This window comes from Anomaloglossus baeobatrachus, chromosome 1, assembly GCF_048569485.1.
Source record: "Anomaloglossus baeobatrachus isolate aAnoBae1 chromosome 1, aAnoBae1.hap1, whole genome shotgun sequence".
NCBI lineage: Eukaryota > Metazoa > Chordata > Amphibia > Anura > Aromobatidae > Anomaloglossus > Anomaloglossus baeobatrachus.
The window spans coordinates 953,243,288-953,258,981 of record NC_134353.1 but is presented as its reverse complement, the minus strand read 5'-3'; the positions used below and the strand labels follow the sequence as shown (position 1 = coordinate 953,258,981).

Sequence of the window (15,694 nt, the reverse complement as noted above, 5' to 3'; positions counted from 1 at the left end):
CCTGTGCTCTAATGACTGTGGCCAGTAGGTGCCCCACGCCCTCCCCCGCCATAAAATAATTTTGTTTAAGGAAATAGCGTTTATTTTCTGCCACCGACATGAGATTTTCTTTGAGTGACATCTGTGCCTTCTCTAGAGTGTTTTTAGTTTCTACTGTTGGGTTGAGCACCACCGCAGCCTCCGCATCAGATACCTCCTGAATCAGACTCTGGGTGTAACATTTGGTTTGATTTTTGCGTATGCATATTTCTCTAATATATATGCCCCTTACCACAGCTTTCATAGAGTCCCAAACTATGTGTGGCGGTGCAGAGCACTCATTAATATGGAAGTATTCCAGAATGTTATCATGTGAAGATCCCCCAATAAGCTGGATCCAGAAGGGATTAAGTTTCCAGATAGGCCTGGGCAGAGTGACGGGGTTTCCCCATGCAAGCGTAACATGTAATGGTGAGTGATCAGATACGCTTCTAGGTAGGTAGGCCACCTTTTGTGTATATGAGGCCATAAGTGCGTTTCCAATAGCCAGGTCTATCCGTGACATGGTGTGGTGGGAGCTAGAGTAACAGGAGAATTGTTTGGTTGTGGGGTGTTGGGCACGCCAAAGATCTACAAAACCCAGCTCCGTTAGCATTCTAGCAAATGAAGTCGGGGCGGCGTTCTCCGATATGTTTCCCGAGTGTAATTTATCTAGATAGGGATGTAAGTAATTATTAAAATCCCCTATCAAAAGCGTCGGCACAGATGGAAGGGAATCTAAAATAGACAATATCCTTTTTACCGGTTCGACTGAATATGGTGGAGGGATATATATCGCAACCAGAATAAATTGTATACCATACAGCATGCAAAGCAAACATACAAATCTGCCCCCCGGGTCAATCACTGATTTGGTACATGAGAACGGGATGGATTTGTGCACCAACACACTCACACCCCGTGCATGGGTCGAGTATGTGGAATGATATTCATGCGCGATCCATCCCTTCCTCAGCCAATGAACATTATCCCTGACCATGTGGGTCTCGGAGAGACATAAAATAGCCGGTAAAAGTTTCTGTAGGTGAGTAAATATAGCACATCTTTTGTTCGCATCTCCGAGCCCTCTAACATTCCACGCTACAATATTTAAAGATGTCGCCATAAGCGTAGACTAAGATATGATCCGGACGGATACTTCATACCTGGAGGAGAGAGGCGTTCTCCACCGATTCTCAAAAACATTAGGTTGAGCGACACGACTGAGGCACACCACACTTCCCAAACAGATTGCATCATACAACAATAAACAAGAAAAACAAGGAGAGAGATAGGGCTCCGCACAACAGTGCGCAGTGCCCCTGCCCTCAAAATCAAGTGTATCTTACACATTTCTCCCAAATAGAGAGAATCAGGGCTAAAAACACGCCCCAAGTCCATGCAGGGAGGGGGTCCACAACTCGCTAGTGCAGCGGGTGTCCACAATGAACCGGCCGTCTCCCAACCTGGATCCTAGATGAATTTAACTGTAATGAGCTCACCAGCATAGCGTCCCAAACAAAAACAACGCCTGGCGGCAGAAAGGGAAATCTCAGGTATTCTTCCTCCTCAGGGATCTCTCATTGATATCCAGCCAAGACAATGCCGCCCCAGCCGTATCAAAAAAATGAGTCTCTCCGTTCGCAGCAATCCGCAGCTTAGCAGGGTACATCATGGAGTATGGCACTTGCAGGTTGCGCAGTCGTTTTTTGATCTCAATAAATCGCGCTCTTTTACGTTGCACTTCCATGGAGAAATCAGGAAATATTGATATCTTCCTCCCATCAATTGCAAGTTCTTTGATATCTCTGGCTCTGCGCAGGATAGTGTCCCTATCTTTATAGTGCAGTAGTTTAATCAGAATAGGACGTGGGGGTGCTCCCGGCTGTGGGGCACGCGCAGGGACCCTGTGCACCCTTTCAATGGTGAAGAAAGGGGACAGTATGTCTTTTCCCATGGTGTCTTTAAGCCATTTTTCAAAGAAATTCAGTGGGTCATTGCCCTCCATCCTCTCTGGGACCCCCACCAGTCGCAAATTACTTCTGCGGGAGCGATTTTCCAAATCATCCACCTTGTTTAGCAGTGTGGAGATATTTTGCGTGGCCTTTCCCAGCTCTCGTGACATTGGGGGCAATTTATCCTCTGTTGTACTCACTCTTTCCTCCAACTCCCCCATTCTGACAGTCACCCCTTGCAGCTCACGTTTAATACAGGCCATATCTGAGGTGACAGTTCCCATCTGGCTGCTTAGAGTGGCCAATGTGGTATTGCAAGAGTTAATTGCTGCCAGAATGTCTCTCAGTATGGCCTCAGTGAAAACAGGTGTTGTTTGCTCCACATCTCCCCCTCCTCCCTCTGCCAGCACAGGCCTGTGTGTTTGCATACCTTGTGCTGCTGAACATGCAGGGCCCAGGGTACTCACAGTCTCACTGTCGGGTATGTTTTCTCCCTGCTCCAGGGCCCGTTCAGCGCTGCCATCGGGTGCCTCGTTGCAGGTAGGCTCTGTGCCAGGGGCCACTCTGGCAAACCGCTCCAACCTGCTTGCTACTCCCACTGCTCCAGCTCGGGATGGTGTGGATGCCGGCGGCGCCATATTGGATTCTTCAGAGGCACGCTCCTGCGCGTCTCTGTCCCTTTTATTGCTACTGCGGGTCGGCATATCCTGGCTGTGCTCGCTTCCCTGGGTGTTATAAGTTGTGTTGCAGCCCTCCAGGGTCGGTAGTGCCTGTCAGCAAGGCCGGTGTGCAGGATAATTCAGGATCCAGGCAGGAGCTCACCCACGCTGCTTCCTCTCTACATGAGGTCCAGGCCACACCCCATTCCATGGCGCTTTACAAGTGAAAGAGGGTATACGTACAACAATCACTAACAGTACAAAACAGACTGGTACAGGAGGAGACAGGACCCTGCCCGCGAGGGCTTACAGTCTACAGGGAATGGGTGATGGTACAATAGGTGAGGACAGAGCTGGTCGCACATTGGTCTACTGGACTGAGGGCTATTGTAGGTTGTAGGCTTGTTGGAAGAGGTGGGTCTTGAGGTTCCTCTTGAAGCTTTCCACGGTAGGGGAGAGTCTGATGTGCTGAGGTAGAGCGTTCCAGAGTATGGGGGAGGCACGGGAGAAATCTTGTACGCGATTGTGGGAAGAGGAGATAAGAGAGGAGCAGAGAAGGAGATCTTGTGAGGATCTGAGGTTGCGTGCAGGTAGGTACCGGGAGACTAGGTCACAGATGTAAGGAGAAGACAGGTTGTGGATGGCTTTGTATGTCATGGTTCATGTTTTGAACTGGATTCGTTGGTGATGGGAAGCCAGTGAAGGGATTGGCAGAGTGGCGAAGCTGGGGAATAGCGAGGGGAGAGGTGGATTAAGCGGGCTGCAGAGTTTAGGATAGATTGGAGGGGTGCAAGAGTGTTGGAAGGGAGGCCAGAGAGCAGGAGGTTGCAGTAATCGAGGCGGGAGATGATGAGGGCATGCACTAATGTTTTTTGCTGATTCTTGGTTAAATGGTTGGTTGGTTGGTACATGTGTGTTTGTGTGGACTGCAAGTGCGGGTCAGAGCGCGGTGGATGGACGGAACCGGAAGTGTTTGCAGTGAAGATTTCGCTCGTACAGCAAAGCTAACAGAAAGCTTTGCTTGTTAAGCGAAATTCTCGTTAAGTGGGTTACTCATTAAGCGAGGTACCACTGTATACTAAAGGATGTTTATGGTAATCTTTCCTCTGATCTTCACGTTAAACCCACGGACCATAATACCCTACTAGACTACACAAGTCACCATCCCAAAGCCACCAAAAATTCAATCCCTATCTCCCAGTTTGAACGGGTTAAAAGAATTGTTTCTGATCCCGATATATGGGAACGAAGATTATCGGAAATGAGAAATAAATTTGCACAGCGTGGATATCCTCCAATTGTCCTTGATGAGTGTTTACAACACACATCCTTTCAAAAGTAGGGTAACACAGGGCATATCCCATTTGTCCACACCTTTCATCCCTTTATGTATAAATTACATGGTGCTATTCGTAAACATTGGCACATTTTGGAAAATGGGTATCCCAAAGTTCCTGAATTCCATAACAAATTTCTCCCCTGTTTTCGTCGAGGGAACAATCTTAAAGATCAGTCAGGGCTGATATAGGGCCCAGTACAACTTTACCCATCCAAAGACTTCTGGGTACACCCAAAATGGGAACATTTCCCTGTCTGCATTGTTCCCAGTGCAATAATATACAGAAGGGGGATACACTAGTACATCCACGAACCGGGAAACAATATCAGATAAGGGACTATTTTCCTGCGACTCGATGCATGTTATATACATTATAAAGTGCCCATGTAGCTTATTATACGTTAGCGAGACCACACAGCGCATAAAGGATAGAATAGCTAAACATAAGTCCACAATAAGATGCCAAGACAATATATTACCGGTTCCCCACCATTTCAACACCACGGGACACAGAATTTCGCAATTGAAGTTCCAGGTAATTGAACAGGTTTTGCCCCCGCGCAGGGGTGGCAACAATAAACAAATGATGCTTAAGAGAGAAGCCTTTTGGATTCACAAACTTAATATATTGCACCCAAAAGGGTTGAATAAGGCATATCATTTACTCATTTTCATGATTTTTGATTAATTTTAAATTGTTTCTGCCCTTTACTGATGATCTTACTGTAATAGTATTGTGCCTATTTGAATACTAATGTAAATTCTCTTTCCTTATGGATACATCTGTGATTATACAATTTCATAAATTCTCCTCTGGATTCTCCTCTGTGTCCACTGGTTTCCATGACTCACCGGCTGATTCTGCCATAAGAACAGGATTTCACCTATAATTCACTGACTAATTCTCGTTTTCCTGTTATATGTATGCCCTTCTAGTCCACAACGTGTGCACCTGCTCACAGCACAAGCCTAGTGTAAACACTCCCCTCCATGAGTGCTTAAGTCCAGCTTTGGAGCCTCTGCGCAAGCGCCTGCTTTTCTCCATGCATTTCTATGCAGTGCTGTTTAGCCACGCCCACTAACATTTTATTGGTTGTATTGAACGAGCCTCCTATGACCGGTCATCGCTCTGCGACATAGACAGAACTGCCCGCTCACCCCTGATTGGCTGGGACTGGCTTTTTAACCCTGGTGCCTTCCCCAACCCTCTTGCTACCACGGCGGTGGATACCGCTGCTTCATAGATTCCATACAGATGGTGCCATCCCACTAGGTAAGTGCAGTAATCAACAATCCCGCTCCATGCTTATCATGAACCTATTAGTGATGACTGCTTCTGTTTGTTTTCCTTAGCGCTTTATAAATACACATACCGCTTACATACCGTGGATACCGCTTTCAATAGAGCCTTATCTTACAGCACATACCTAATAGGTGAGCAGGGTGGGCTGAGCTTTAGCCTGTTCCCCAGACTCCATTAGTGATCAATTTTTTTTTCTGTATATACTAAACAGCGCTTTGCACATGTTCCCTATTTTTGGAATTTCTATGGTTTGAAGGGATAACTCATTTGCTGGGTAGGAGTATTACTTCACAATAGCGCTATTTCTCTATAATGACACCCAAGTCCCTTGCTCCTTCACCCTCACCTGGAAGCTTTATGTGAGATGACCCTACCACTTTCACTTACATCATTTTCTCTCTTTGTTGGGCTATTCTTTTTGATATTTTTTTTTCCCTCCCCTTTTTTTCCTTATTTATTGCATACATTTTTCAAGATGCAACCATATGTACTATGAACTTTATTTTATATGTAACGAGCTGTAGTACCCGGGCGCTGCCCGGGATAGTAACTGTCTCTTTGTCTCTCTCCCAGTCTCTGTCTGTGTGTCGCTGTCTGTCTCTCTGTCTGTCTCTTTCCTTGTCTGTTTGAGTCTATGTCTCTGTCTGTCTGTTTCTATCTCTCTGTATTTGTATCAGTCTATCTGTCTCCATCTCTGTATCTGTATGTCTCTCTATCTCTGTATCTGTCTATATGTGTGTGTGTCTTTCTGTCTCTCTCTCTTTGCCTGTCTGTCTCATTGCCCGTTTGTCTCTTTGCCCGGCTGTCTTTTTGCCCGGCTGTCTCTTTCCAGGTCTGTCTCTTTCCCCGTCTGTCTCTTTCCCGGTCTGTCTCTTTGCCCGGCTGTCTCTTTGCTCGGCTGTCTTGTCAAGGGAGGAATTTTGGGTGAAGACTGCTAATGGAGTCTTCATTTAGGATCCAGAGACGGTGCCACATTAATGCTGTATACCAGTGCCGATATATATCAATGTATATAAGACAAAGAACACACAGACAACATGCTCTCTCCTTGAGTCAGCAATACCCACTGAGCTCATTATTATATTGAAAGAAACTTAATTATTACAGAAGGCACCTTTGGCCTTGAAAATGATACACAGAGTTTATGGGAGTGTCACTCCCCTATTTCTCCCAGCAGATGTTCATTAAAACATTCTTTCTATGTGAACATTACTGATAACTCTTCTTACAGCTTCACATTCTGGCTTCATCTTTGGTTAACTCCTTCATGATTATACAACTTTAAATTATACTATAGGTCTGTGCAATGGCTACATAGACAGACAGATAATTTTGCATCTACATCTACATTTTGATTTAGTTATATACACAGATATTCTTATTACGTTTAAACAAACATACTACAGCTCAGGTGACCTCCACAGTCCCCCCTTAATAAAATATCTGTGAATATTATCAACCTTAAATTTAAAATTTTTCCCCATTTAGATATATTTTATTATTTGGCACTTATTTGTGACCTACTGCCCTTGGGATTTTAATTATATCCATATCTATATATGTGGGCTTTCTATGGGATTGTTGTTTAATTTAACACTACAGGCTTTAGCTCCCCCCTTAAGTACTTATTTTTATTTATTAAACATAACTTTATGATTTATAGGGGCTATTAGAAATGGCGTTATTACTCTCATTAGGGCACATTATCCTGATTAAGAAAAATTGAATCTAGACCTTATTTAAAAACTAGCACATAATTAAAAAAACAAAAAAAAAACAAAAGGACATTTGGAAATTGTCCATGGTTCTTCTTTCCAGATATGAAACAAAAAGGAGGATGCTTAGTCAGTGCTAGTCCACTTAGGGCCACTTTGTGAACCTGGATAATCTGCTCTTGATAAAAAAAACAACAAAACATGATGAGGCTTCATGTGAAGTTTGTGGTGCAGACTTGGAAAAACCTTCTGGGATAATGGGTAGAATAGCGGCCGCTTTCTGCTTCAGTTGTGTCGCGTCCATTGGTTTTTGAGATGTGACGTCAACTCGCGTGTCACTGCCAGTGCTCAGCAGACTAGGCCGGGGAGACATCAGCCTGATGGGATAGGCTCTTCTAAAACTTTTCCTGAGATGAGAGAATCCATATCTAGCATTTTGTATTAAGGAAAATCACTGAAATTAGTAGGAAACAAAAACATTTGTAAATGGTTAGATTACATTAACCAAACCACATTTTTTGGGTCTATGAAATGGCTGAATTAAGTATTTTCGACTACTCAATTCGTACCTTCAACAGTCCCCCCTTGACTTACTTCTGCCATTTCCAAATACTAAGGGTACTGTGTTCCCTTAGGAAAAGAGGAAGAAAGATCTGTTGGGAAATCCTGCCTGACTGAACGTTGAGGCATGGGTGGAGAGGGGAATGGGATTTCTTCACCAGTTTGAGACCAAGGACCCCTAGGTGAGTCCTCACCCTTTGTAGTTGGACTTTCCCATGTCTCAATGTTCTCTAAGGTATGCACACCAGTGACTATGGAAGGGGAATACATGGAATAGCAGAAACTGCTGTGTGAATACTGACATGAAAAATTCAATAGCCATTTGTAAGAATGAAATGTGAAAAATGGAACCTGCATTACTGCCATGAATATATGAATAAAGAGAAATTTAGCTACTGAATTGATCAATGCAGAAGAGCCCCAACACTACGCCAAAGTATTTCTCTACGTTGGGGTCCCTAGCTTGTGTGTGTCCTCTCATGCAGTTAAAAAACTTACCGTGTATGGGACGCTGAGACCCAGGCTATATATGCGTATAATGTGGATTGGCAATAGGTGTGTATGGGGAGGGTTCACAAACGAAAAACTACTAACATTAAGGAATAACGTTTGGAACTCCATTCTATGTCTGAACTGGTTTTTTGCACCCAGTTCAGACATAGAATGGAGTTCCAAACGTTATTCCTTAATGTTAGTAGTTTTTCGTTTGTGAACCCTCCCCATACACACCTATTGCCAATCCACATTATACGCATATATAGCCTGGGTCTCAGCGTCCCATACACGGTAAGTTTTTTAACTGCATGAGAGGACACACACAAGCTAGGGACCCCAACGTAGAGAAATACTTTGGCGTAGTGTTGGGGCTCTTCTGCATTGATCAATTCAGTAGCTAAATTTCTCTTTATTCATATATTCATGGCAGTAATGCAGGTTCCATTTTTCACATTTCATTCTTACAAATGGCTATTGAATTTTTCATGTCAGTATTCACACAGCAGTTTCTGCTATTCCATGTATTCCCCTTCCATAGTCACTGGTGTGCATACCTTATCTCCCCATAGTGATGTTTTTTTAGGTTTTTTGCACCCAGTTCAGACATAGAATGGAGTTCCAAACGTTATTCCTTAATGTTAGTAGTTTTTCGTTTGTGAACCCTCCCCATACACACCTATTGCCAATCCACATTATACGCATATATAGCCTGGGTCTCAGCGTCCCATACACGGTAAGTTTTTTAACTGCATGAGAGGACACACACAAGCTAGGGACCCCAACGTAGAGAAATACTTTGGCGTAGTGTTGGGGCTCTTCTGCATTGATCAATTCAGTAGCTAAATTTCTCTTTATTCATATATTCATGGCAGTAATGCAGGTTCCATTTTTCACATTTCATTCTTACAAATGGCTATTGAATTTTTCATGTCAGTATTCACACAGCAGTTTCTGCTATTCCATGTATTCCCCTTCCATAGTCACTGGTGTGCATACCTTATCTCCCCATAGTGATTTTTTTTAGGTTTTTTGCACCCAGTTCAGACATAGAATGGAGTTCCAAACGTTATTCCTTAATGTTAGTAGTTTTTCGTTTGTGAACCCTCCCCATACACACCTATTGCCAATCCACATTATATGCATATATAGCCTGGGTCTCAGCGTCCCATACACGGTAAGTTTTTTAACTGCATGAGAGGACACACACAAGCTAGGGACCCCAACGTAGAGAAATACTTTGGCGTAGTGTTGGGGCTCTTCTGCATTGATCAATTCAGTAGCTAAATTTCTCTTTATTCATATATTCATGGCAGTAATGCAGGTTCCATTTTTCACATTTCATTCTTACAAATGGCTATTGAATTTTTCATGTCAGTATTCACACAGCAGTTTCTGCTATTCCATGTATTCCCCTTCCATAGTCACTGGTGTGCATACCTTATCTCCCCATAGTGATGTTTTTTTAGGTTTTTTGCACCCAGTTCAGACATAGAATGGAGTTCCAAACGTTATTCCTTAATGTTAGTAGTTTTTCGTTTGTGAACCCTCCCCATACACACCTATTGCCAATCCACATTATACGCATATATAGCCTGGGTCTCAGCGTCCCATACACGGTAAGTTTTTTAACTGCATGAGAGGACACACACAAGCTAGGGACCCCAACGTAGAGAAATACTTTGGCGTAGTGTTGGGGCTCTTCTGCATTGATCAATTCAGTAGCTAAATTTCTCTTTATTCATATATTCATGGCAGTAATGCAGGTTCCATTTTTCACATTTCATTCTTACAAATGGCTATTGAATTTTTCATGTCAGTATTCACACAGCAGTTTCTGCTATTCCATGTATTCCCCTTCCATAGTCACTGGTGTGCATACCTTATCTCCCCATAGTGATGTTTTTTTAGGTTTTTTGCACCCAGTTCAGACATAGAATGGAGTTCCAAACGTTATTCCTTAATGTTAGTAGTTTTTCGTTTGTGAACCCTCCCCATACACACCTATTGCCAATCCACATTATACGCATATATAGCCTGGGTCTCAGCGTCCCATACACGGTAAGTTTTTTAACTGCATGAGAGGACACACACAAGCTAGGGACCCCAACGTAGAGAAATACTTTGGCGTAGTGTTGGGGCTCTTCTGCATTGATCAATTCAGTAGCTAAATTTCTCTTTATTCATATATTCATGGCAGTAATGCAGGTTCCATTTTTCACATTTCATTCTTACAAATGGCTATTGAATTTTTCATGTCAGTATTCACACAGCAGTTTCTGCTATTCCATGTATTCCCCTTCCATAGTCACTGGTGTGCATACCTTATCTCCCCATAGTGATGTTTTTTTAGGTTTTTTGCACCCAGTTCAGACATAGAATGGAGTTCCAAACGTTATTCCTTAATGTTAGTAGTTTTTCGTTTGTGAACCCTCCCCATACACACCTATTGCCAATCCACATTATACGCATATATAGCCTGGGTCTCAGCGTCCCATACACGGTAAGTTTTTTAACTGCATGAGAGGACACACACAAGCTAGGGACCCCAACGTAGAGAAATACTTTGGCGTAGTGTTGGGGCTCTTCTGCATTGATCAATTCAGTAGCTAAATTTCTCTTTATTCATATATTCATGGCAGTAATGCAGGTTCCATTTTTCACATTTCATTCTTACAAATGGCTATTGAATTTTTCATGTCAGTATTCACACAGCAGTTTCTGCTATTCCATGTATTCCCCTTCCATAGTCACTGGTGTGCATACCTTATCTCCCCATAGTGATGTTTTTTTAGGTTTTTTGCACCCAGTTCAGACATAGAATGGAGTTCCAAACGTTATTCCTTAATGTTAGTAGTTTTTCGTTTGTGAACCCTCCCCATACACACCTATTGCCAATCCACATTATACGCATATATAGCCTGGGTCTCAGCGTCCCATACACGGTAAGTTTTTTAACTGCATGAGAGGACACACACAAGCTAGGGACCCCAACGTAGAGAAATACTTTGGCGTAGTGTTGGGGCTCTTCTGCATTGATCAATTCAGTAGCTAAATTTCTCTTTATTCATATATTCATGGCAGTAATGCAGGTTCCATTTTTCACATTTCATTCTTACAAATGGCTATTGAATTTTTCATGTCAGTATTCACACAGCAGTTTCTGCTATTCCATGTATTCCCCTTCCATAGTCACTGGTGTGCATACCTTATCTCCCCATAGTGATGTTTTTTTAGGTTTTTTGCACCCAGTTCAGACATAGAATGGAGTTCCAAACGTTATTCCTTAATGTTAGTAGTTTTTCGTTTGTGAACCCTCCCCATACACACCTATTGCCAATCCACATTATACGCATATATAGCCTGGGTCTCAGCGTCCCATACACGGTAAGTTTTTTAACTGCATGAGAGGACACACACAAGCTAGGGACCCCAACGTAGAGAAATACTTTGGCGTAGTGTTGGGGCTCTTCTGCATTGATCAATTCAGTAGCTAAATTTCTCTTTATTCATATATTCATGGCAGTAATGCAGGTTCCATTTTTCACATTTCATTCTTACAAATGGCTATTGAATTTTTCATGTCAGTATTCACACAGCAGTTTCTGCTATTCCATGTATTCCCCTTCCATAGTCACTGGTGTGCATACCTTATCTCCCCATAGTGATGTTTTTTTAGGTTTTTTGCACCCAGTTCAGACATAGAATGGAGTTCCAAACGTTATTCCTTAATGTTAGTAGTTTTTCGTTTGTGAACCCTCCCCATACACACCTATTGCCAATCCACATTATACGCATATATAGCCTGGGTCTCAGCGTCCCATACACGGTAAGTTTTTTAACTGCATGAGAGGACACACACAAGCTAGGGACCCCAACGTAGAGAAATACTTTGGCGTAGTGTTGGGGCTCTTCTGCATTGATCAATTCAGTAGCTAAATTTCTCTTTATTCATATATTCATGGCAGTAATGCAGGTTCCATTTTTCACATTTCATTCTTACAAATGGCTATTGAATTTTTCATGTCAGTATTCACACAGCAGTTTCTGCTATTCCATGTATTCCCCTTCCATAGTCACTGGTGTGCATACCTTATCTCCCCATAGTGATGTTTTTTTAGGTTTTTTGCACCCAGTTCAGACATAGAATGGAGTTCCAAACGTTATTCCTTAATGTCAATGTTCTCTAAGTCCTCTCTTCTAACTGTTTCGGCAATGATGGTTTGGGACTGTACAGGTTTTTTTGTAAAGGATAAATATGAGCAGGACGCTTAGTGCAGCTCCGGTGGATCGACCCTTCTGCAATGCAGGGCGTGAATCCATGCTGTCCTGCCGTTGAGCTTTATCGAATTTTCTGTGTCCTTTTAGGATTAATAGTCTCCTGACCGAAAACCATATACTACTAACTCTGATTTAGGATCTGGAATTAGAAAATACACTTGTTTATTTCTCTAATTAGTCAATCATATAAAAATTATACGTGGTTTGCGCTAGACCAAAAAGAAACATTTTACATTGGAACCTGTTTATTACTAAAGAGAAACACAACACACACTAAAGAGAAATATAACACGCATTGATTTACAACTTATCAGTTTGGGTTTTTTTACATACCACTTGCATTATATGGATTTTCAGCAATGACGTCGTTTTCTGCACTGGAAAGCCTCTGACCAGACCTGGAAAGAAATCTACACAACACGCACAGACTTGCATACAACGTGCTCATGATAAACATCCATAATCAGTTTGCAGTCTCTAAGAATGGGTAGAGCAGGTGCAGGGTGTTTTTACGGACTCTTTTCAGTTTTCTTCATTGTTTCAAAATCGTGTTTTACAAGACTGGGTGAATTTGCCTACCTGGGTACTGAACCCTGGTGTCACCAAAGCGCACACTGATATCCAACTGTCACAGATGTTAGTCCATGCTACTTGGGCCATCATTAAGAAGAGATCTCATGGCAGAGAAAGCTTACCGCCCTTCATCCACAGACCTTCCTCAGTCAGCTGGCTCCCTGCATCTCACTCTCCACTCCCTGTTGATTCGCTTGTTCCTGTAGGGATTTAAGAACACAAGGAGTGACAGAAGTCACTGACGTGACAAATGTCACCGAGGCATGGTCTTTATGCATGGTAAAGGACTCCTCAACTCTAGGCCCGTTCACTGCTTCTTGGTCAGCTGCACCTGTACGGGGATCTCCATCCGATTGCATCAGCACAGATCTAGACTTTCTTTTCGGCGTACCTAGCTTATTTGACAACAGGAAAGATCTACATCCTACATACATTTTGACTATCTTACCTACCTCTGCTCCACCCATCTAGAGAGGCACTTACGTCACTTCCTTTCGTACCGATAGGAGGGGAGGGAGTGGCCTAAATTTAGACTACCTCATGTTGTGCAAATTGTAGCATATCCAGTGCAGAATCGACCACCTTCTGGTTTCATCTATAAAAACAAAAACTAAAAGAAATATAGATTAGATCATTCCTATAACAGACATATATTCCTACATTCATAATAATCCAATAAACATGACATAACTGTTGCAAAAGAAAGGCCAGCTTCAAAGCCTGCTTTAAAGCCTATCCAATATGTCTGCTGCTAGAAAAATATAATAGATATCTACTTCCTCCCTTTTTATATATACTACTTTGACAAAATATATAGATCTATAACAGTAAACAATATGATTAACCAACAAATAAATATAACATACTCTACTGGGAAATTTTGAAACCTTACAACAGGGTTCATAGATAGTCTGTATCTACAAAAAAAAGGAAAATAATCAATATTGGCAGTCTGTATGCAAAAATAATACAAAAAAAAACATAACCATAAAAACAAAAAAACCTAATTTGTATATTTTAAAAAATATACTTTTCCCTGCAAAATTAATTTAATTATTTAAATAGCAGCAGAAGTCCCCTAGGTATGGGGATTACGATTGGAAATTTATATGATTATATATAAGACCAAAAAAAGTAATTGTTTTTGCGGCTCCATTTTATTACCAGAATATGAATCTCAGTTTTATAAGAAATGGTTTATAATGTGATAACTTAGACGGCCAAAATGGCCTTAGTCGCATTTCACGGTATATCAAACGTTTATGACTTACTCCAATCTATAAGTGAATCAATCATCATTCTTTAATGTTTTCCATTCTTTGTATTAATAATTTGAAACTCAATAAAAAATTTATTGTTTAAATAGCAGCAGAATACTATTGATAATCTCCTATGAAATTTTGAACTCTAAGGATTAAACAAAATCCACTCCACCAGCCGGAAAAAGCACTGGTTAGTACATAAGACAGAAACAGCTTTGTAAATCTGCTGAAGCTACCTTTTTTTTTTACTTTTCTCTACTTCCTTATTTATTTTTTTTTTCCTGCTCTCTACAACTTGTGACTAGCAGCAGCTTACTGGAAAAAAAAAAACACTCCCACACATCCCTGCATTGATTTATGCCCCCCCTATCTCCTTCAGGATGCGCGATATTAGAACAGGTGGTGGGCAAAACAGATACAAGAAAAAAACCATGGGCAGAACTTTCACTATAGAAATATATAAAATATATTTCTGTACCGTGTCAGCCAGCAGAAACAAAGGTACTACAGAAACATATATTATAGAAACCTTAAGATTGATAGAGTGGAATGGAGAGCATCATTAGAGCGGGTGGCTTGGGACTGGAAATCACTGCAACAAAAACAAGCAGTCCGGGGCTCCCCCCTGTGTCATTAGGGAAGGTTGGGGCAGACTCCTGGGTGCAGCCGGACTGTGGGCAGTATCTTGGGAAATCTCCTGGGACTGATTTAAAGGGATACTGTGATACTCTGGGAAAAGGCACACCTGGCTTCAGGTAGATCATTACTGAATCTACAGGGAACACCTTTATTATAAATTTATGTGTTGCAAGTTTTGGTTACGGTTTTGAGGGTACCTGGCCAAACACTGAGATTTGGGGGTGTGACACTTTCTTTGATAGTGACCAAATTGACCACAACGCCAACAATTCTGTTGCTGGCTCTGCTGGTTTTGTTGATTGGGAGCTACGTATATGGGGTTTGGGCCCTGTCGGGGCATGGGCTGTGGTGGGGGCTGCACCGGCGCGGTTGTATACACAAGGGCCAAAAACTGTCTCCTGCTTTTACTTTGGTGAGATTATCTAGGTCCTTCCGCGCAGCTGAGTATAACTGATGGACCTGTAGCATCTTCCTATAAAATCGCATAGGGTTAATGCTGGGAACTGGCAGGCAGGGGATTAATGCCGCTGACTGGGTGGGGTTGAAAGGGACATATTTAAATGAGGGCTGTTCCTTGTCAGGTTCGGGGTAAGGCTCACTATGTGTCTTAAGGAAAAAAGGGGGATCCAAGGGGAGGGGATTGGTAATTGGGGAGTGTGACGGCAGACTGGCCGGTATGGGGGAAGACGGCATTGCAGGTATGGGAGGGAAAAGGGGTATGGGTGTGGAAAGGGTTAAGGGATGCTGTCTAGTGACTGCAGCATCTGTGAATATCTCCGGGACGGGGGAATAGAATGGGGATCAGGTTGTGGGGCAGCAACAAAACAACCTGTCAGGTTTCCAGGTTTTCCAGTTCTCTTTTGAATGAGCTTGCCCTCGGTTAACATGGAGTTTACT

The 15,694-nt window shown here is 42.4% G+C and overlaps 1 protein-coding gene across 1 annotated transcript in view; it reads right to left on the bottom strand.

The window, feature by feature from the left end:
• Positions 1 to 12,055: 12,055 nt before the first annotated feature.
• Positions 12,056 to 15,694, bottom strand: part of LOC142257496 (uncharacterized) — a 66,323-nt gene continuing 62,684 nt past the window's right edge. The window contains exon 10 of the mRNA XM_075329638.1: positions 12,056 to 12,462. The gene's annotated coding sequence lies outside the window, so the exon portion shown is untranslated. The remainder of the gene's footprint in view (positions 12,463 to 15,694) is intronic.